The sequence below is a fragment of the Oryctolagus cuniculus genome, chromosome 9, assembly GCF_051225735.1.
Source record: "Oryctolagus cuniculus isolate XC-2025 breed Fujian yellow rabbit chromosome 9, ASM5122573v1, whole genome shotgun sequence".
NCBI classification, from domain to species: Eukaryota; Metazoa; Chordata; class Mammalia; order Lagomorpha; family Leporidae; genus Oryctolagus; species Oryctolagus cuniculus.
In genome coordinates, this window is record NC_142875.1 from 76706801 (window position 1) to 76728746 (window position 21946).

Here is a 21946-nt window from a genome sequence, read left to right on the forward strand (position 1 = left end):
AGATTCATTTATGCATCTCATAAAATATTGGTTAAAATAAATGTCATTGAAACACCACTATACAGATATTTTTATTGTATACATATCAGCTATGCATTTAAAAATAATAAAAATCCTACTCTCTAGAACATAAGAACACAATAGAACAGAGATATTATACAAATGTAATGAATATACATAAGATTAAGTATATGATTTTTACCACACTCATATTACATACATAGTTTTTAAACTAATCTTTTTTTTTTCTCTGTCTTCTACATTTTTTTTTAATCTTTTATTTAATGAATATAAATTTCCAAAGTACGACTCATGTGTTACAATGGTTTCCCCCCCATACCGTCCCTCCCACCCACAACCCTCCCCTTTCCCACTCCCTCTCCCCTTCCATTCACATCAAGATTCATTTTCGATTATCTTAATATACAGAAGATCAGCTTAGTATACCTTAAGTAAGTATTTCAACAGTTTGCTCCCACACAGAAACATAAAGTGAAAAATAATAGATGATTTTTTTTTAAATGATGATGAAATCAGATCAGACCTATTTAAACTAATCTTTTACGATTCACTTATCTGAAACTTTAGAGTTACAAAACCATGTATGAAATGAAAATATTAGTTCTGGGACTTACAAAACAGCTTTATTGGTGGATTTATATATGGGGAGAAAATGCTTTACTGTATGTAAATTTTATTTTGCTGCAGTCATGACTGAAAAGTAAAGTTGTTATAGAGGAGAAAGCAAGTATAAATATTAACTATTTTAGAAGTGATACCTCAACAAGATTGACATTTATTAAATATTATATATTCCTTTTCCTAATTCAATTCTAATAGTTCATAAACTATCAAATGAAGCTATGGAAGTTAATGTTTTAGGTAGTCAAGTTATAAAAAGAACTCATTTTAAAGTTTCAAATATCTACAAAATGTGGCTTCTTTTCTTTCTTACACAAGGAACCCTCTTTTAGGATTAGGCTATTTATCCTTTTTGGTGACCTCAGTTATAATTTAAAGAAAGAGGCCAAGAGACCAGAGACACAGGCTATCACTGATGAAGTGACAGTGAAGAACCACAAGCTGTCCAAGAGACACAGCAGGGCACAACAGTGTGGGTAACAGGAATCTGGTGGAAAAGCAAGCCAAACCTCGTTTTATACTTGAAGGGAGTTGGTTCTACTCAGTCATCAAAGAAAATTATCACAACTTTTTAAAATGCAAAACTAGAAACTCTATCAAGAACATTTTATTTTCTGATGATACATCTTACTGTACTTAGATTTAGTAAAGAAGCTAACATGACCAAACCTGTATATAGTCAAGGAACACAGTAAACTAGCTGTTTTAAACTATTTATTTTAAAGAAAAGTGTTGAGATTGACAAGGCAGGATTATGTTTTCATTGCATAGAAAGGCAATGCCTGTTACAAGATAAATGTTAGTAAAGGAGATCACTGTCAGGAATACTTAGAATACTTAGGGACTTAGCCATATCCAGACCAAAAGGAAACACAAAGCCACACAAAACACAACACTCAGGAATAATAAAACCCCATTCTTCTTCAGAGCTTTATTCCTCTTCTGTTGTGTTGGTCTCGGAGAACATCGTGCAGAGTGCTACATTAGGACGGCAGACAAAAGCGTCAGCTTCACTTCCCAGCTCTGTTAACTGCTCCAGTGAAGACACACAAGGATAATGGTCTTTTAACATATCTGGCAATTTGGATTAACACTGTCTGATATCATGGTCTCCTTGGCAAATGCCTCAACTATGCAGAAACCTTCCAGTTGGATAGAAATGATCAGAAGATTTGTGATAGAGACCCTTGAAGATGACTCTAGGCTGAATAGTAAGCAACTGAACAGATTGGCAATTTGGAACGTCTCACTGGTGTAAAAAACTTCAGCTCTTTATATGTAGAATTTGTTTCATCAAATTGCATCTTCTTTTTTACACTGATAAAACACAAAATTATTCCCAGAGTTATAAAAACTATTTTTTGAGATTTATTTATTCATTTGAAAGGCAGAGTTATTGAGAGACAGAGAGGGAAAGAGATCTTCCATCTACTGGTTCACTCCCCATTTGGCTATAACAGCCAGGGCTGGACCAGTCCAAAGCCAGCAGCCAGGAGCTTCCTCTGGGTCTCCCTGGGATCTAAGCACTTGGGCCATCTTCTGCTGCTTTTCCCAGGCCATTAGCAGGGGGCAGGATCAGAAGTGGAGCAGGAGGAACATGAACTGGCACTCATGTGGGATGCCAGCATCACAGGCAGCAGCTTTAACCATCATACCACTATGCTGGGCCCCAAAGTTAACATTTTTATTTTGTACGTCTATGCTATTTATCATTCTATAACTTATATGTTACAGCCCTGTGATTGCTTATCTTGTAGAAAGGTACAGATACTGTAAACCTTGAAGAGAGGAACTTACTCCTTCCATCATTTGTTAGAACTTGTATACAGTAGATACTTGACTGGTTAATTCCTAAAATGTAACACCTACTATTATTAGCAATATACAGAGATTCCATAAAATGACATAGAAGTTTTCTTTTCCAAAATGGCAATATTTAGAAAAAAGCAAAGCAAAGAGAACATTTAAAAGGTGAAATGGTCCAATTACATTTAATTTGATCAAAAGTTTTCAATATTAATAAATGATAGTTCCAATCTGGAGCTACCTTAGAAATACCATGTTTATTATCCCTAAGCATGAAAAGAAATCTCAGCCATTATATTTTAAAAGTTTACCTTTGCAAGTATGCCATAGTGGATACATTATATTTAATTATGCAACTTGCTCTGGTTTCAGTATTGGGGATTTTAACATCATTGGTTGAATCTTTTATCATCTTGTTCTTTCCCAATCTTGAAACACCACATTTCTATGATGTTTATTTTCTATTTCCTGTTTTACTGGTTCTAGATTAAGATCTTTATCTTCAGTGTTGCCTTCTTGGATTTGTTCCTTGGTACATTTACTTTTTAGTGTAAGTTTTTGGCCAAATTTTAGGAACAAAATCAGAAGACATTAAAGTTATTCTTAGTTGGCCCTTATTTTCAAAATAAAAGAATGAAACCAAACTGCCATTTCTTAACCATCAATTCTCCTAAGTAAACACTGTCATCAGAATGAGCATTTAGCCGAGCAGCTAAGATGTCCACATCTCATACTGGAGTGCCTGGGTTCGAGTCCTGGCTGTGCCCCTGATTCCAGCTGTGCCTCTACCTTTCAAGTAAGTAAAATGAAATAAACATTTGAAAAATGAAAATAATTGTAAAATGAGATAAGCACTATAAATGAAAAAAGAACCAAGGATTGTTATAACCTGCAAAAAGGAACAACTCATTTTGCTTGTGGTACACAGAGATGGCAAGCGTAAGCTTCACAAATAGCATTTATCCCGAGTCTTGAAAAATGAGTACTGGACAAGACCAAGAAAGAAATCTTAGTATGACACATAAAATGAAATGACCTATTAATATAACATTAGGGGCTGGCGCTGTGGTATAGCAGGCAAAGCTGCCACCTGCAGTGGTAGCATCCCATATGAGCACCGGTTCAGGTCCCAGCTGCTCCACTTCCAATCCAGCCTGGTAAAAGAGTGGAGGGTGGCCCAAGTCCTTGGGCCCCTGCACCCTCAAGGGAGACCTGGACGAAGCTCCTGGCTTCTGGTTCCTGGCTTCTGATCAGCACAGCTTTGGCTGTTGCAGCCACCTGGGGAGTGAACCAGCAGATGGAAGACCTCTCTCTCTCTCTCTCTCTCTGCCTCTCTGTAATTCTGCCTTTCAAATAAATAAAATTAATCTTTAAAATAAATAAATAAAAACATTAAAGAGCTAATGTGTTTAGAAGGTAATGAGAAAAGTGGCAGTGTGGGAGGAGGTGAGGAGCTGACAAGTAGGCAGGCGCACAACTGTAATGAATTTATATGCAAGAAATTTGATAACAATTTCATTGGAGAGAAAGATATATTTGGTTGATGTGAAGGATTGTCTATAAAGGCATGGAATGAAAAGGAATGATCTATAATGGTAAGAAGGCAAAGCTGTTGTAAATAGAAAGGTCAGGAAAGGAAGGAAGGGTCCATTTGAGAAATATTTTTGAGTCAGGATTTCATGAACAAATAAAATGATGTCTATGTATAGATGAGTGTGCATGTTCCTTCAAAAATTTCTTAGGAGTCACTGATGCCAGAAGAGATTTTTTTTTTCCCCTTCTGGAGAAAGGAAGCAGTATGAGAAGATAAAGAGTTCAAAATAAAACACATTAGATTTAAATACTTTTGAGACATCCTGATAAATCCATTAAGCTAAAAAGGTCTCTGCATTTCTTTTTAAGGAAAATTATTAGAGAGTTTTACTAAGAGATGTTTCTTGATAAGTGACTATGACTTTTTTTAGTGAGTGAAAGACCAAGGTGAGAAAAAGGGAACATGGAATCAGTAATTCAACAAATAATTTAAGCATCTAATATTTGTCAGGCATTGCATTAGTATTAGGGATACAGTGGTCAGGAAGATTCTATACCGTTCTTGTCCATCAAGCTTACTGTTTAAAATATGAGACAAACAAATAAGTAACCAAGTACACTAAATATTGCATAGGGGAAAAAAAAGGGAGTACAAAGCAGGTATATTTAACCTAGATTGTAGGAGGAAGAAAAGGTGTATTAATGTAGGTTAATCATGAAAGTGATGTTTAGTTAAGGTCTAAAGGGTAAGTGAGAATTAGGTAAAGAAAAAGCAGATTTTTAAAATAGATTTATTTATTTATTTATTTGAAAGGCAGAGTTATAGAGAGGCAGAGGCAGAGGCAGAGAGAGAGGTCTTCCATCGTTCGCTCCCCAAATGGCCACAACAGCCAGAGCTGGGTCCATCCAAAGACAGGAGCCAGGAGCTTCTTGGGTCTTCCACTTGGGTGCAGGGGCTCAAGGACTTGAGCCATCTTCCACTGCTTTCCCAGGCCGCAGCAGAGAGCCCAGGTGGGAAATGGAGTGGCTGAGACTTGAACTGGCACCCATATGCGATGCCAGCACTGCAGGCAGAGGCTTTACCTGTTATGCCCCAAGTTCTTTTTATGATTTATTTGAGAAGAAAAGCTAGAGACAAAGAGGGAGGGACAAAGGCCTCCATACACTGGTTCAATCTCCAAATGGCTGTAACAGCCAGAGCTGAGCTGATCAGAAGCCAGGAGCCAGGAGCTTCTTCTTGATCTCCCACATGGGTGCAGGGATCCAAGCAGTTCCACTGCTTTTCCAAGCCATTAGCAGGGAGCTGGATTGGAAGTGGAGCAGTCAGAACTCAAACCAGAGCCCATATGGGATGCCAGCGCAGCAAGTGGTGGCTTAACCTATGATGCGACAGTGCTGGCCCCAAGGAAGATTTGCATGAAAAGACCAGGAAGAAAAGATAGTATGATCCCTCCTGGGAAATGAAGACAATAAAAGACACAAGAAGGAAACAGAAGGTTTGGGGCAGAGGAAGAGTGACAAGAGAAGATGCTGGAGTCAGAAATTCGAGCAACTGAGTGACAGGACAGGACTTTGGCAGCGTTGGGAATGGCTTAGGATGGAGCAAGAGTAGAGAGAGGAAACAAAGGAGACAGCTATTGTGGCCCAGCTAAGAGCTACAGGAGATCTTACCACACTAATGAGAGGAAGCATGGAGAGAAGTAGATGGGTTTTAAAAAGATATTTAATCCCTGTGCTTGGGAAGCAGGAGTAGGGAGATAGGAAGGGTAAGGGAGTCACAAGCATCCCAAGATTCTGCTTTGGACAGCTGGATAGCACCATTCATTTAGATCAGGAACCAAAAGAAGGTTCAGATTTAGGGAAAATTATGTGTTGGGGCAGCCACATAGTGGCATTGCTGGGTTAAGCCACCACCTGTGATGTTGGCATCCTGTATTGGACCTCTGGGTCAAGTCCAGGCTGCTCTGCCGCAGATCCAGATTCCTGCTAGTGTTTCTGGGAAAGTAGTGGAAGACTGCTCCAGTGTTTAGGATCCTGCAATCTAGATTAGGATGGTGTTCCAGGCTCCTGGTTTCAGTGTGGATCAATGCCCGCCACTGTGGCCATTTGAGGAATGAAACAGCAGATGGAAGATCTCTCTCTGGCACTCTTAGCCCTCTAATTGCTCTTTCAAATAAATAAATAAATAGATATACATACTTATTTTTAAAAGTTTAAAAAAGTATTGTGTTCAAAGTTTGGATTTGAGAGTTTGAGCAATGTGAGCAGACATCCCCAAGTGGTAACGCTGGTCTGTCATTTTATTTTTTTTAATTTACACTGTGCCAAATGCCCAACCTTTGTCTCAATTATTACTTGTTTTATATCCCCCACTTATGTTCTCTGCTGTTTATAAATAATTTTGATTTGCAAAATGGATCTTATATTCAGATCTTATAGTGATATATTTCAGAAAGCCAAGAGTTTATAGATAGCTCTTTTTTTCCCATCCAAAGACAAACATTCTCCTGCTAGAGAACACCAGTTTTATTCTATTAAGGAAAAATAAGAGTAACTGAATCAGATTTAAGTACTGGTTTTAGCTTTTCACATTACCTTTGGAGCTAGTGAGAACTATGAGGAAAACTCTTTATACGGCTTTTACTTCCACTTTGCTGTTTTAGCAAGTAAGACACAATTGGGTTAAATCTTTCTCTTCCTTTTGTATATACTAATTAGTCTTTCCAGAGTTTCCTCTTTTCCTATTCTTCTTAAGCTATTAAATATTCCTAGTAAGATCAGGTCATACATCCTATGGGGTCTATTAACAGTTGCCTTAATATGTAATATTCCCCACTGAATTAAGCATACTGCCAACAGAATGGTCTCCTAGAACATATTATTAGGTTTATATGGCATTAACATATTAACTCCACCAAGCAGTTGTGGGTTTTTTTTTTTTTTTTGGTATTTCACATAACCAAATACTTACAATTTCTAATTAAGCATGACCTTTGTTATTATTTAAATTTTAATCCTGAATCTAGAGTTCTACATTTTAAATTCATTTTGTGTACTAAAAATAATGGTACTGTATCTGCTCTGGAAAGCAATCTGGCAGCATACATCAGAAACCTTAAAAAGTTTAAAATCAGGGCCAGCACTGTGGTAAAGCTGCCGCCTGCAGTGCTGGCATCCCATATGAGTGCCAGTTCAAGGCTTGGCTGTTCCACTTTCAATTCAGCTCCCGGCTAATGTGCCTGGGAAAGCAGCAGAGGATGGCCTGGGTCCTTGGGTCCCTGCACCCATGTGGGAGACCTGGAGAAAGCCTCAGGCTCCTGGCTTCTGATCAGCCCAGCTCTAGCCATTTGGGGAGGGGACCAGCAGATGGAAGGCCTATCTTGCTCTGACTTTGCCTCTCTGTAACTCTGCCTTTCAAATAAAGAAGTCAATCTTTAAAAAAAAGGTTTAAACAATTTTAACATAAATCAAAAGAAAACAAACAGAGACAGGGAGGCAATAAATAGTATGAACTGAAATATTTGCTGATTAGGTGACATATAGCAAAAATAAAACCCGAAAACCAAAAATAAAACTGGAAACAATGTTTCTAAACAAGAAAACAAATTAGCTTACATTTAAGTTAATGAATGTTAATGGCTGAAGTTTAGTAAACTTACTATTTGTCATACACTATGATACTTGCTTTATATACATTATTTCTTTCAGTATCCTCAACAATCACCATCTTATAGTGCCTAAGGTTGGCAAAACCTATACTTGAATCTAAAAAATGTTTATATTCTATGTCTGACAGCTAATGAATCTCTTTCATACCTCTACCTATTATATCCAAACAAGGAATTCTTGAATGAGGTTTTCTAGAGCACAAAATAGATGACAGAATTTAATAGGTGAAGTCTTTAGAGATCACCCAATTAAAATGCCTCATTTAAAAAATATTTTTGAAATTTTTATTTGAAAGGCTGAGACAGAGAGATATTTTCCATTTGCCAGTTCACTTTCCAAATGCCCACAACAGCCTAGGCTGGGTCAGTCCAAAGCCAGGAGCCTGGAACCCAATCCAGGCCTCCCATGTGGGTGTCAGGGACTTAAGTACTTGGGCCACCACCTGCTGCCTCCTAGGGTGCTGCATTACAGGAAGTTGGAATCAGAAGAGGGGCTGTGACTCAAATCACAACACTCTGATGTGGGATATACACATCCCAAGTGGCATCTTAACTGTGGCTCCAAATGCCTACCTCAAACTATCTGGTATTTGTAGAAAATTAAGGCCTAAAGAGGTAAAGTAACTTCCATAGATAATCAATGACAATTTGGATTTTGAACCAGAACTCCTAATTAAAAATTCCTTACAATACTTAAATCCACTTTATCTGAGAGGTAGGTCAACAGAAACAGCTTACATATTTTAAAAAGTTAAAAGATAAAAGGAAAAATGAATTCTGCAAAGAAATTTAACAAAATCACAATTTGCTTGAAGGAAATGAAACAAAACTTACCAAAAATAACCTTTTCTAGACTCTTCATTGTTAGAATATCTTTTATTCTACAATTGTATGTCACATCTCTTCAATAGGCTTAATTTTTTTAAATAAAGAAAGGAAATCCATATTAGTTTTATATTCTCAGACATTAACTAGATGATTCAAGTTGAAAATGGTAAGGCCAGTGATCAAAATTTCACTTTTAAAATATGACAGTATTTGCTTTATTTATAAGATTTGTTTATTTATAAGATTTATTTCTTTATTTCAAAGGCAGAGTGAGAGATGAAGAGAGCTTCCATCTGCCGTTTCACTCCCTAAATGGCCACAATGGTCAAAGCCAGGAGCCCAGAACTCCCTTCAGATCTCCCACATGGATGGCAGGAGCCCAAGTACTCAGACCATCCTACCTTTCCAGACACATCAGCAGAGAGCTGGATTGGAAGCAGGGCAGCCAGGACTGAACCAGCACTCTGAATGGGATGGCAGCATTGCAGAGGGCAGTTTAACCTGCTGTGCAACAATGCCAGCCCCGAGATAATGGTTCTTTAGTCAAGCTTCTCAAAACACTTAGTAGTTACTAAGATTTAAAAATGACCATTTTTTCCAAATTATAGGTAACAATGAACTTAGAGGATAGAATTTCATCAATTTAAAATTTTCCCTATTTTTCTGAAGCCTTTGATAACTATTGCTGTTTTCCTGATATAAACAAAATTAATGAAGATGGTAAATTAACAGTATCAGTATATATGAAAGGGCTGAGAATTAAATTTAATAGCTCCTTTTCTCCTATATTTAAGTTCAGTATTATATTTTGCTTCACATGTTATTAAATGCATCTCTGAGTAGCTTAAGGTTGATCAGCCCAATATATTTCATTTATTCAAAACTTTATTAAATGTGCACTATTTGCATGTATCATAGTACTTACCATGTTCCTTTGAGATATCATGCCTGCTAACATAATACATTCAAGATAAGTGAGCAGTCCTGGATTACCAAGTGCTCCTGAATTCCCATCTGCTTTCAAATTTTTGACCAATTCTAATTCCTGTTTTCCAACTCTGCTCTGGTATCACATCTTTCTGTTTACATTACTGCATTGTACACACAGCAGTGGCTCTAGTTTTACACCCTAACTACACTGCTTTAAGCGGCCTTAAAAGAAACTTCCATCCTGGTTTACTGTGGCAGGGATCTAATACTCCCTTTCAATTAGGATTCTGTCAAATACAATTATCCTTCAATAATGTAATAATCAATAAGAGAATATCTATCCAATATTTGATTTTTGATTCCGGTGTGTTGCAAGCGCCTGCTGTCATGCAGCTTGACAGTAGCAAGTGCGACATACGACTTGTCAGTCATGGGGAAGAAAGGAACACCAGGACACAAGACTGTCTTTCCAATGAGATTTTATTGCTTACACACCAGGGGTTTTTTATCACACTACTCATCAGCATGCTCAGTGAAGTCAATACACTTATCAGTATCAATATACTTATCAATCTATACTATTTAATACACTTATCAATAAACTTAACACCACTACTTAATCATGACTTAACTACTTAACTCAGCTACTTAGCTTAACGTAACTACTTAGCTTAACTACTTAGCTTAACATAACTACTTATCTTCTACTTAACTTACTTACTATAATACTTAACTATCAGGGTAACACTATTTCCTTAATGACTAGAGGTCTACTGGAATCTATACCATTAATATCAATAATACTACTTGAACTTATTCATTAATCCACAGATCACAGTATACACAGATACAGTACACAGTGTTAAAGTAATTTTGAGGGCTATCCAATTATAATAGTATATGTACATCAAGGTCTCCAGCATTATTTGCAGATACCTTGCATGGGGTCAAAACATAGGGTCAAAGCATAGTTATATTATATTACACATGACTAACATTATTTGTAAAAGCTGTGTTTTCAAGGCTTGTATCACTGTCACGAAGAAGAGTGTCAGTGTTCAAGGTCCAGAGCTCCATGTCTCGGCAGAGACGGATCTCAGATCAATCACTTACAGGCAGGAAGTCGTGGGAAGACTGTCACTCTGGGCAGTAGGCTCAAAGTTCCCAGGCGGATGACCAGGCGAGAAGTTGGAGAGGTCCCCTGTTGAGAGGCCTGGTCTGGCTCTGTGGTCAACTCCGGCATCAGGCTGATAAGGAATCCAGCAAGGCGGTGAGGCGGCATCTCAGCTGGAGTTTTGATCTCCTAGTCACCTTGTGTCGCTTAGGAAGGGGGTTAGCGAGCTGGCTCTTCAGCTCCAAGTGCAAGGAGATCCAGAGGTTCACATGCACTGGGGCCACGTGCGTGCGCACGCGCACACACACACACTAACACAGAGACAGTGGGGTTATAGCTCAGGGACAGCTCTGCAGGTCGCAGGTCGGCTTGCGCCACTACCTGCTCCGTGCAGAGTAGTGGGCTGCCTCTTCAGCTCCAGATGTGTGGAGATCCAGAGGTTCACACACATTGGGCCATGATCCCCAAGAGGATGGAGAGAAGTGCAAGGGCTCCCCTTTTTATCCTCATTTTCTGGCAGTCCTCCAGCTTGCCATCCTCTGACTTGTTGTCCAATCAATGCTGTTTCCTCCTTGCTTACAGTTGAACAGTCCAGTCAATACTGTCCCCGCCTTACTTATGTTGGAACTGATTATGGATTGTTAGTTATTGTCTGTAGCGCAATGCTGTTTCCTCCTTGCTTACAGTTGAACAGTCCAGTCAATTCTGTCCCCGCCTTACTTATGTTGGAACTGATTGTGCACTGTTATCTAACTGACCAGAGACATCTGCTTGGTATGATTGGGAGTGTCTCCCTAACAGCCGTTAGGTATTGCCTCAGCTTATGACTTATAACTCCACTTTACTTTTATTTTGTGGCTAGTGGTAACTTTTTAACTCAATGTTTTACTGTGGAGTTTCCACAGTTCATCTCCTTTCCAGGTAAGCGGTGATCCGTGACTCTTTTTGAGACTCCTGTGGGATTCTCCACAGTCCACCCCCTTGGCTCTCGATGTCTCTCCTGAGTGAGAGGCATTGTGAGGCTCAAGAGGGAGCAATCCTGAGTCATTCCAGTGGCCTCTAAGGTCCACGCCGCTGCACCTTTATTTACTAGGAAGGACAGTTCTTGAGTTATAGTGATTCCTTTGTTGGGAATCTATACCACGTTTCCACAATTTCAGCAAAATGGAAGATAAACCTATCTTCTATTCTTTAGACATCTCCATGAGTTCATCTTTTTTTTTTTTTTATTATGCCCTCACTGCCCATTGCTGATATATTGTAAAAGGTCCAAACTTCTTTTTTTTTGGATTGCAGAATTCTGTTAGTCATGACAGTCTATAACTTTATACTTAGCAGTCTATAGCTTAATGATCTATGTTCTAATTTGACCACTATACCTACTATGACAACACAAGCTTAACACACAATCATAATCATACTAATAGCAATAACTAACAATCCATAATTAGTAATCAACAATCAATAATCAAACATCAATATCACATCATTGACATCATGATATTCAATTCATATATATATATATTTTATTTTTTATACCACAAAATATCTGTGAAACAATTATCTAATTAAGGAAAAATTCTATTACATTTTATGTATTCTTTCACATTCTTACTCTCTAATATGGGCTTTCACAGACATTCATATACTGCTTTACATTTTAGTGACCAAAAGAAGTATTCAGGCCATTTTATCTCTTCATATTGCCTAGCATTTTTACATTCAAAAACATCATTATGCCCTAGATGAAAAATGCATAATCTAAGCCAAAATTTTCTATGTGTACTGGCCTTTTTATATGCAGGAGTGTCCATAACTATTTATTAATACATATCCTACAGTCTAATTTGGGGTTTGTTGCTATTTTTATATTTTGCTGAGAATCAACCTTTCTTAAAGAAAGGCCAAAAAGATGAATTTTTTAAAATTAGTTATGTAAACAGTCTCAAAAATATATTTTTAGAAACTTGGTGAAAAGCAATTATGTCTGTACATTCAGCTATAAAAACAAAAAATCTTCAACCAAAGAAAAACTCTTGAGAAATGATTCACTCTTTACACAGGGTTTCTTGTATCAATAGTTTAGAAAAGGTGAGAAATATGGTGGTAATACTGTTAGAGAAACTAGTTGGTCATTTTCTATACGTGAGCAAGACGATTTCATGTGGAGCATAAACATAAGTACATTCAGATATACTCCTAGAGGCAGAGTTCTTTCACAAAGCCATCAGAGCTTGATTTTATATATATATATATATTTTTTTTTTTTTTTTGACAGGCAGAGTGGACAGTGAGAGAGAGACAGAGAGAAAGGCCTTCCTTTGCCGTTGGTTCACCCTCCAATGGCCGCCACAGCCGGCTCACTGCGGCCGGTGCACCACGCTGATCCAAAGGCAGGAGCCAGGTGCTTCTCCTGGTCTCCCATGGGGTGCAGGGCCCAAGCACCTGGGCCATCCTCCACTGCACTCCCGGGCCACAGCAGAGAGCTGGCCTGGAAGAGGGGCAACCGGGACAGAATCTGGCACCTCGACCGGGAGTAGAACCCGGTGTGCCGGCGCCACAAGGCTGAGGATTAGCCTGTTGAGCCATGGCGCCGGCCGAGCTTGATTATATTTTAAAAGTTGATTTAGTTATATTTGCTTTATATTTAATTAAGAAAATTTTAATGTTAAAAATCAGTTTCACAGTAAATATCCCAAATAGCAAATGTACACAATGACATGTTATGTTAAAACATTTCTCACAAAAAGTTTCATTAAATTCACATTTGAGCCTGTCTGAAAGTATGCATACACTAAGGCAGCGGTGGGGAATGCCTATCGTGCAGTCATTTGGCCTGGTCCTGCCAAGGCAAACACAGGCAGGACTTGAAATTCAATACATCTATAGCATGCTAATCATAATTTTGTATGGCCTGTGAATGATGTTTTAATTATTCAAACGGCTGCTCACAGGAAAAAAAAAATTCCCCACCCTTGAACTAAGGTCTGATTATCCCTAGTACATGACAAAAAATTTTAGAAGGCTTCGAAATAGCTTCTTCTTTTCTTTTCTTTTTTTTTTTTTTTGACAAGCAGAGTGGACAGTGAGAGGGAGAGACAGAGAGAAAGGTCTTCCTTTTGCCGTTGGTTCACCCTCCAATGGCCGCCGTGGCCGGCGCACCACGCTGATCCGATGGCAGGAGCCAGGTACTTATCCTGGTCTCCCATGGGGTGCAGGGCCCAAGGACTTGGGCCATCCTCTACTGCACTCCCTGGCCACAGCAGAGAGCTGGCCTGGAAGAGGGGCAACCAGTACAGAATCCGGCGCCCCGACCGGGACTAGAACCCGGTGTGCCGGCGGCGCAAGGCGGAGGATTACCCTAGTGAACCACGGCGCCGGCTCGAAATAGCTTCTATAATGCAATCCTTTAGTGTCTGAACATTCTTTACTATTATACTATTTATACATAAACCAGTTTTATTAAGTTACATTATCTTGTGTCCCCAAAATAATTCTGTATCTTTTTCACTGTAATAATATATATAAATAAATTTTAACTCACCTGAGCCCCTGCCAGAATGGCCTTCTCATAGATTGCAATAATATTTTCAATAGGACTTGTGATTGGTTCAATACATGCAAGGCAAATCCAATATTTAACAAGTTTTGTGGCATCTGGAATATTTTTAATCAGGTCATTTAGTGTGATTAGTATTTCTTCTTTTGGGCATCCCTAAAACAGCAAGAAATAACATGTGTGATTTTTTTTTACCCTACAAACTATGAATAAATAATAATTCAGCTTATTAAAATAAAAATCATCCTAACTTCAAGAAGCATAGCATCAGCAATGAGTATAAGGCAAAAGAAATGAAATATTAGTTGAGACATAAATAAGCAGTCTTCAAAACGTTAATAGAAAATATATATTATGTGGGGCTGGCGCTGTGGTACAGTGCGTTAACACCCTGGCCTGAAGCGCCGGCATCCCATATGGGCGCCAGTTCAAGTGCCAGCTGCTCCACTTCCGATCCAGCTCTCTGCTATGGTCTGGGAAAGGAGTAGAAGATAGCCCAAGTCCTTGGGCTCCTGTACCCACCTTGGAAACCATGAAGAAGCTCCTGGCTTCTGGCTTCGGCTTGGCGTAGTTCCAGTCGTTGCGGCCAATTGGGGAGTGAACCATTGGATGGAAGACCTCTCTCTCTCTCTCTCTCTCTCTCTTTCTCTCTGCCTCTCCTCTATCTCTGTGTAACTCTGACTTTCAAATAAATAAATAAATATTAAAAAAAATAAAATGCATATTATGAAAAAGTTATGTATGAATTTTGGTCTTGATGTTTATCCTCTTGTCTATAGTGTGGTTCCATGTTAATACCTTACTTAGAATTTTCTTTTGAAAGATTTTATTTATTTAAAAGGTAGAGTAATAGAGAGAGAAGAAGAGACAGCAAGAGACCTTCCATCTGCTGGTTCACTCCCCACTTGGATGCAAGCACTGCGGTTGGACCAGGCTGAAGCCAGGAGCCTATAGTTCCATCAGGGTTAACACCAGTGTCACAGGTGGCAGCTTAACCTGCTGTGCCACAATGCTAGCCCCCTTACTTAGAATTTTTGCATCTATCAAATGTTTGAGAACAGCCTGAGGATTTTTTTCCATATTTGTTGTCTTGTTTTTTTTTTTTTTTTTTTTAAGATTTATTTATTTATTTGAAAGGCAGAGTTACAAAGAAGGAGAGGCAGAGGCAGAGAAAAGAGATCTTCCATCCATTGGTTCACTTTCCAAAAGGCCACAATAGCTGGGGTTGGGCCAGGCTGAAGCCAGGAGCCAGGAACTTCATCCAGGTCTCCCACGTGGGTGCAGGGGCCCAAACACTTGGGCCATCCTTCACTGCTCTCCCACGTGCATTAGAAAGGAGCTGGAACAGAAGTAAAGCAGCCGGGACTCGAACCAGCACCCACATGGGATGCTGGTGCTATAGGCGGCAGGTTTACCTGATATGCCACAGCACTGGTCCCTCCATATTTGTCTTTGTTGGGTTTTGATATTATGGCCAAAATGAATTTGTAGTGGTTTATGTAAGAGTTATATTTAGTTAAACAGCAGGGCAGAAAAATTCCATAGTATCAAAACAAAAAACCTTACTGCAGCAAAGTAATAATAGGACCAGCGTTTTTCTGAATATAATTTTCATGGGTCCTCAAAAGGTTTAAAGATGTCCATCTATGGGGCCAGCGCTGTGGCGTAGTGAGTAAAGCCGCTGCCTGTAGTGCCGGCATCCCATATGGAGCACCAGTTTGAGTCCCGGCTGCTCCACTTCCGATCCAGCTCTCTGCTATGGTCTGGGAAAGCAGCAGAAGATGGCCCGAGTCCCTGGGCCCTGCAACCATGTGGGAGACCTAGAAGAAGCTCCTGGCTCTTGGCTTCAAAATCAGTGTAGCTCTGAGTGTTGTGGCCATCTGGGGAGTGAACCAAGCGGACAGAAGACCTTTCTCTCTCTCTGTCTCTCCTCCTCTGTGTAAATACAACTTTCAAATAAATAAATCTTTGAAAAAAAAAAAAAGTTCATCTAGAGTAAGTTTTAAAATCATACCCTACATTCAGTCTTGTTTCAGATCTTAGACACTAACGGTTCACAAAAACAAGATTAAACAGTAGCCAATAAATAAAGAAAATATTCTGGGGCTGATTATTATCACTCCAGAAGATTTTGGTTCAAATAGTAAATTTTTACAATAAATTCAAGACCAGGATGATATTGGTTTAGAGATGAATGGGATTTTGTTAGAGAATTATTTTCATTATCTGAATTTAATCTGTGATAATGGTTCACATAATTATTATTATCACTATTTTTAAAGATTTTATTTCTTTACTTGAAAGTCAGAGTTACAGAGAAGCAGAGGCAGAGAGAGAGGTATTTCATCCACTGGTTCCAGATGGCAGCAAAGGCCGGAGCTGCACCGATCCGAAGTCGGGAGCCAGGAGCCTCCTCCAGGTCTCCCATGCGAGTGCAGGGGCCCAAGGACTTGGGCCATTTTGTACTGCTTCCCCAGGCCATAGTAGAGAGCTGGATTGCAAGTAGGGCAGCCGGGATTAGAACCAGCACCCATATGGGATGCCGGCACTGCAAGCGGCGGCTTTACCCACTATGCCACAGCGCAGGCCCCAATGATTACTGTTAATAGTACTCGTGTTGCTAGCTTTCGGTAAAATACATTATGAGTGTAAAAAAATTTTAAGTATGTTGAATAAAGATAAGAAACAGAAATATCAGAAGTGAAAGTAAATATCTACCCCATCCACTGGATACTAACATCTTACAAAACTGGAACTCAAATAAAAACCCAATTATCCCTTTGTCCTATTTATGTAAACTCAGTGGAAAACTCAGTCAATGAAAGACTAACAATCTCACAATTAATGAACAAGGCAGTATATCTTACAATTAGTTAATTAACTGTGCAAACAATCTGACATTAAATCAACAGCAACTCACTGACATTACTTGGTTAAAAAGACTGACAATCTAATTAATAAGTAATCTTCAAACTTTAAAATGCTTTACAAATGTTGTATAAAATAAACATTACCTCAGTAATCAGGTTCAGGCATTCAGAAATTGCCTTGTTTACTTTTTCAGTAAATAGTCTTTGCTCATCTTCTTCTGCCATGGTAGTCCAGAAGGACCCAACCGGTTTTCCAGCTTGTCCCTCAGGCTCAGGTTGTTGAACTACTGGGTTAGAAGGTCTTTTCAATACTCTTCCTTTGCCAGCTTTCCACTCACTCAGACGAGCTCTACAGTTAGAAGCAGCAGGTAAGTATTACTTTGATATTTATGATAGAATTCTGCCAAATGGAGCAAGTTTCAAAGTATTTCAGGTCTTTAAGTGGTTCTACACTAGTGACACACACCTAGTTCACAGTTTAAAAATATCGAACACATTGGCCGCCTTCGTGGCTCACTAGGATAATCTTCCGCCTGCGGGGCTGGCACCCCCAGTTCTAGTCCCAGTTGGGGCGCCGGATTTTGTCCCAGTTGCTCCTCTTCCAGTCCAGCTCTCTGCTGTGGCCTGGGAAGGCAGTGGAGGATGGCCCAGGTGCTTGGGCCCTGCACCCCATGGGAGACCAGGAGGAAGCACCTGGCTCCTGGCTTCGGATCAGTGCAGCGCGCCAGCCATAGCGACCATTTAGGGGGTGAACCATTGGAAGACCTTTCTCTCTGTCTCTCTCTCACTGTCTAACTCTGCCTGCCAAAAAACCAAAAAACCAAAAAACAAAAAACTGAACACATCAAGATCAAGTGTATGCTCAAAGATCCCAAGTTCATTTTTAAATGGAGAGGTTATAAAGTGGTTCCCAATTATTTTGCACTTAGGTTACAGAATGCAAACTAATAAAACATACTTAAACACAATCTCTATCGGATCATATTGTCCCATGACATATGACATCATGCACATGACAGGACACATGAAAAATTCTGGTATAGTCAATGAAATTATAAGCTAAATCCAAAAGTGATATACTACTGAAAATTAAAGTAATAAAATAAAGAAAATTACAACTACTTACTTTCTGTTCTGCAGTTTCTTTGGGTTGACCTGACCGACTACTAACAGTTGCCGTTGCTATAGTAGGTCTTTGCTGGTCAACGGGTTTTGACTTTTCTACCAATTTGGCATTAGAAATGAAGTAGGCTTGGCTACCATTTCAGATGCTATGCCTCTGGACAGTGCCTTGTTTCTTTTTATGTCCTGAGAAGAAGCAGTTTTGACACTAGATAAAGCTGGTTTTGATTGTAATAACTCTTTTCCCGAGGCCCTTTCCGGATGGTAACGTTGGCCAAGGTTCTACTGATGCTTTGCTTCCCCGTGTTTTGGGTATTATCATGGTGACTTCTAATAGGAGGTCTCACAAGTTGTGTATTCTGAGATGTAGCGCTCACAGATTTAGTGGCAGCTGTCATATTTGAGGGTTGCTCACTTTTCACTGTTTCACTGCTAGTGTTTATAGGCTGAGGCTTTGTGGCTTTAGAGACAGTAGTTGCAAGTTTCGTTGTTGTTGTCAAACTTGCATCTTTGACTTGTAGAGGTTTTCTGAAAGAATTAATCTTAGATTGTACAATTTGACCACGGTAAGCTCCAAGCACAGGTTTTTTGGGCATGTTAGCATCTTGCTTTGGCTTTTCTGCAGTCACTGGTTTCTTTTTATTGTTGTTTTTAAGGTGAAATGCTTGGCTTAATGTCATATGTTGACTTTGGGGATCATCTTTAATTGATAACAACTGCATAGCTTGATTATCATCACCAAAATTCTTTGCATCAATTGCTGTGGTTGAGTTGTTTAATTCATTAGACAGTTTTAAAGGAACACAATTTTTGTCCACCATTGTATTTTTGTCCCCTGTAGGTCTATTGAGATTTTCTTTATCAGCCTAAAAGAGTTATTTAAGACAAAACGGTAGTTTAGGACTCATTTCTTTCAGAAAGAGTTTCTGAAGGGGAAAAAACAAAGATATTTATGAGTTCTATGTTCATCTCTTACCATTTTTGTTTTAAGATTCAGAGCTTTTGTTCCTTTTTGGACCTGGTCCTCATACATCATCACTGTCTTGTCTCCACAACTTAAAAAAAAAAAAGAGAGAAATCAGTTCTGTATCAGGGAGGTTTCCTTTTGGGAAGAAGGATTGGGGGGATATTAGTAATTAACCAATTTTACAATTTTATATTTTAAGTTGAGGCAAGAACTGAGATGAGATTTATTTCTCCTAAGAAAAAGTTTTATTACAGTGCAGTAGCAAACAAGACAATTGAGGAATTTTCCTAAAAGTCTTAACATCTTCCCTACCATAGAGTATGTAAACACATAACAATCTTATTCCAAATCATTTTTATCTAGTGTCCAAACAAGTCTTCAGAAAAAAAACCTTTATCAAGCAACACCTCCTTAGGTTAGTTTTAGCACTTACTAACAGATTTATTAAATTGAGGAAAATCTTTTTTTAAATATTCTTCCCAAAGGAAATCCAGAATTTACCACACACAAACCAGGATACATTAAAAATTGTAGTTTTTAGTTGGCATTGTGTTTAGGCCATTTATCCAAAGCAATGTTTTCTCTAACTAACCTAATCTGCCTTTTACAATTATAGACTGACCAGCACAGGCTGTGACAATCTTTTAGGTGATTCTAATGATTTTATCCAACATGAAACAAGAGGAGAAAAACATCAGACCTGTAATTGACTCTAAAACAGATCTAAAGTCTACAGATTACGTTAAAACATGAAAAAATTGCACATTTAGAATCCACACGATTTGATATCTGCAATAATTAATAACTATGGTTATGCCACCTTTCACATCTTTGTTCAATCGGCTTAGAGAAGTGGCAAAGCATTGACAAAGCCAGGAGCACACATTTTGAATGGTGGCTTTGGTAATAATGGCTTTAGTAATAATATTACTAAATTATTATTTAGTAATAATAGATTACAGCCCAGCTTCTTATCAGGCAAAAAACCTGGAATGATGCTATTATGAGCTAACTGTAGAAAATGAGGGAACCTTTTGTCTTTCTACTTCCATATACTTTCATAAGCTTTGTTTTTGCTGTAACCATGTAAAATTCTAAAAATGTAAATAAGATAATATCAGGAGTTTTCTAGTTGAATTGAGATTAAAACAATCTTCAAATCTCTGCATTTTGGAAACCCCTGCCCCGCCACCTACACACACCTTTGTTTCTGCTTAAGAATGTGAATCAATTTAGATAGAATAACTCAACAATCTAATGGTACACCATCCAATAATGTACCACGAGCCACATGTAGGTCCTGAGGTACTTGAAATGTGGCTAGTCTACACTGAGATGTGCTGAAAGTGCAAAATAGCACCAGATTTGAAAACTTTGTACCAAAAAAAGAATGTAAAAATAAATTGGAATAAATTTGACCTCACCTGGATAATGTCTGATTTTCCTGTTTGTATGAAAAAATGTTTTTTTTCTTAACAGATGTTCCTTGAATTTCTGTCTTCTTTGTTCTAAATAATAAAATATAGGATCTATAAGTCAACATTAATTAAAACAGCAAATATTGCTAAGTGGAGATTTTATTTCGAAAACTGCTGTACTTGAGATCACATTTTCCATTTCCAGAAAAGCGCCCAATTCAGCACTGCCTTTGGGAAATAATTCCATTAATAAGCGAATGTGATCATGAAAGGCCCCACAAGCACTGTGCAGGAGAATCATGTTCTCCACTGTCTACGCTGCTGAAAGCCATGCCTCAGGGAACCGAGCGGTAGACTAGGCGAGACACTGGACTCCCAAGTTCTAACTCGCCAGAACTGGTTCAGCTGAGAATTACTGTTTCCTCATCTGTAGAACAAAGAAATAACAGTAGTCGTATTTGTTGAGACCCACTTAACCCCAGGGTTCCCAGAATAAGGAAGCGAGGAAGTGAATCCAAACATCAGAGCAGGCAAGCCCACCACGCCAGAGGCACTCACGACCCGGCTCGGGGAGGGCTCGGGGAGGGCTCGGGGAGGGCTCGGGGAGGGCTCGGGGAGGGCTCGGGGAGGGCTCGGGGAGGGCTCGGCGCAGGCGCAGGCGCAGGCGCAGGCGCAGGCGCAGGCGCAGGCGCAGGCGCAGGCGGACTGTGCACCCGCGCTGCCCTGCCCCGCCCCGCCCCGGCAGCGGCCCCACCACCCGCGGCCCGGGACCCCCAACGCCACCCACGCATGCGCACTCGCTCCGTCACTAAACGGATTCCTCGTGTCTACCGGTCCGCAGCCGGCAGCCACCGCACAAAAGGCTCTCAACCCGCACACTATCGCCACAGAGCCAACAGCCACCGGTTCGAGTGCTCACACCGTCGGCGGGAGGCCCGGTGGCCCTGACCGCCGGCCCCCACGCCCGCCCGCGCCCCTCCGGCCGGCTGGCGCCGCTCCCGCCATCTCGGCCAGCCTCACCTCTGAACGCGGACTGGGCCCTCTGACTCGGGGGCAGCTGCAGGTCCCGGGGAACTGCCGGCGTGCTCATAGCAGCCCGTGCTCGGAGGATGCGCGTCTGCTCGGAGCGGCTCAGACTCCCTCAGGCCGCGGCCGCCGGACACTGCGCGCCGCGGCCCCTGCGCTAGCCTTTGACAGCGCGGGCGCCGCCTCCGCCCATTGGTGCCGGCGTGAATTGAATGGGCCAATAGGCGCAGAGAGGCGGGGCCTGCGCTGCGGGTGCCGGGAGCGTGCCCGGGCGTCCACCCGGGTCCGTGCCCGCTGAGCCTGTGCGTTTCAAAGTCAAACAACGCTCTTCGTCCCGACTGTGCAGCGTAGGAGGAGTCGGTCCGCTGAATCCTCACCTAGCAGCGCCTCGAGGTTGCAGATAGGACGAGTCCCCGGATGGTCACGGTCCTTTGAGGAAGGCAGACGAGACAAAAAAGTGTGC

General features: G+C 40.2%; 1 pseudogene across 1 annotated transcript; it reads right to left on the reverse strand.

Moving 5' to 3' along the window:
- Window positions 1-1339: 1339 nt before the first annotated feature.
- On the reverse strand, window positions 1340-21621 carry LOC149124627 (cytoskeleton-associated protein 2-like; annotated as a pseudogene). The gene is made up of 10 exons (XR_016212635.1): window positions 21478-21621; window positions 20464-20547; window positions 19049-19127; window positions 18073-18938; window positions 17095-17297; window positions 14066-14236; window positions 8484-8561; window positions 2760-3020; window positions 1886-1959; window positions 1340-1755 (listed from the first exon to the last, which is right to left on the reverse strand). The product of XR_016212635.1 is annotated as a cytoskeleton-associated protein 2-like (transcript).
- Between the last annotated feature and the right edge of the window lie 325 nt (window positions 21622-21946).